The following is a 1,490-nucleotide window of genomic DNA, read 5'->3' as shown; positions in this document are numbered from 1 at the left end:
TGGATAAACCAGGGATCGAAGCTGGGACCTTCCGCATGCAAAGCAGGGGCTCTGCCACTGAGCTATGGTCCTTCCCCCTATAATTTTTTTTTCTATATCGGGAATGTAGAAGTGGTTGTGAAGCATGGAATGGCAGAGAAGAGACGGGCTAGTCATGTGCTTCACAACAAAAGTAATGCATACATGGGCAGCCCATAAGACCATTAAATTGAGGAGCTGTGACTCAGAGAGGCAGCATGTGCTGTGCACGCAGAAGGTCCCAGGTTCAATACCAGTCACCAGGTAGGTGTCAGGAAAAAAAAAAAAAAAAGCAGCCTGAAACCCTGGAGAGCCATCGCTGCTAATAGATGTCGACAATATTGGGCTAGATGGATCAACAATCTGACTGCTGCAGTATAAAGCAGCTTCCTATGTTCCTAAGTATATGTATGTACTACTGAAGGCGTACAGGGTATGTTCTAGGTGGCTCTAATCCCAGGCCCTTGAGAGGGCCCTTGATGGAATGCCTGGTGATAACTCCCTCGTATGTAGGTCCTTCCACCAATGCTTTTTCTCTTTAAAAATGTATTTATTACATTTATATCCCGCCTTTTTTTGGTGTACATAATCCTCCTCCTCTCCAATTTATCCTCACAACAACAACCCTGTGACCATGTTCTGCTGCCATTTATGACATCCAGAGGGTATAATTCTCTGGAATTCCTCTCTCATTTTGGAGAAGGGGAAAAAAGAGATTAGAACAGGTTCTCATTAGTGATTGCCCCACATGAGTAGAACTGGAGGGGATATGGACAGGCTGGCTGCAGGGACTGTAGCTCAGAGGTACAGCGCCTGCTTTGCCTGCAGAAGGTCTCAAGTTCTATTATCGGCATCTCCAGGTAGGGCTAGGAAAAAAGACTGCCTGAATCCGTGGAGAGTCATTGCTGCTAGGCAGTGTCGGCAACACCGGGCTAGATGGACCCATGTTCTGACCCAGTCGAAAGCAGCTTCCAGTGGAGGCTGGTGGCTTTGATTTCGGCAGGGCTGTGCATCCATTCTGGGTTCCCGTCGGAACCAGCCAGAACTCTGACGGAGCTATCCGAGGTGCTGAATCCATTTTGGAGATTAACAGGTTCAGCAGGTTGGATAGCTCCTTTGGAGCGCTGGCTGGTTCCGGCTGAAACTGAGCATGCGTGCACAGCCCCACCGAAGTCGGAGCCACTAAGATCACCTCGCCGCACCACCGCTCGGGAGTCAAAAGGGCCCCGGACGGAGCCGCCCGCGTCGCCCGGGCCCTCGGGCGGGGCGCCTGGAGGCGTGCAGCGCGCCCCGCCGCCCCTAGGCGTCCCCGCGCGCGGCGCGGCCCCAGCGGCCACCCGAAACGAAACCATCGCAAGGGCACGAGGCGCGCAGGGGGGCGGAAGAGCCTGGACTTCCTCTCGCCTCGCCCCCTCTGATTGGCTTGCCGAGCTTATGAAACCCTTGAATGGGGGCCGCCAGCAGCCCTCGCC

Source organism: Heloderma suspectum, chromosome 3, assembly GCF_057233095.1.
Source record: "Heloderma suspectum isolate Gila_16-S chromosome 3, 16-S_ref, whole genome shotgun sequence".
Taxonomy (NCBI): Eukaryota; Metazoa; Chordata; class Lepidosauria; order Squamata; family Helodermatidae; genus Heloderma; species Heloderma suspectum.
This window is presented reverse-complemented; position numbering follows the sequence as displayed.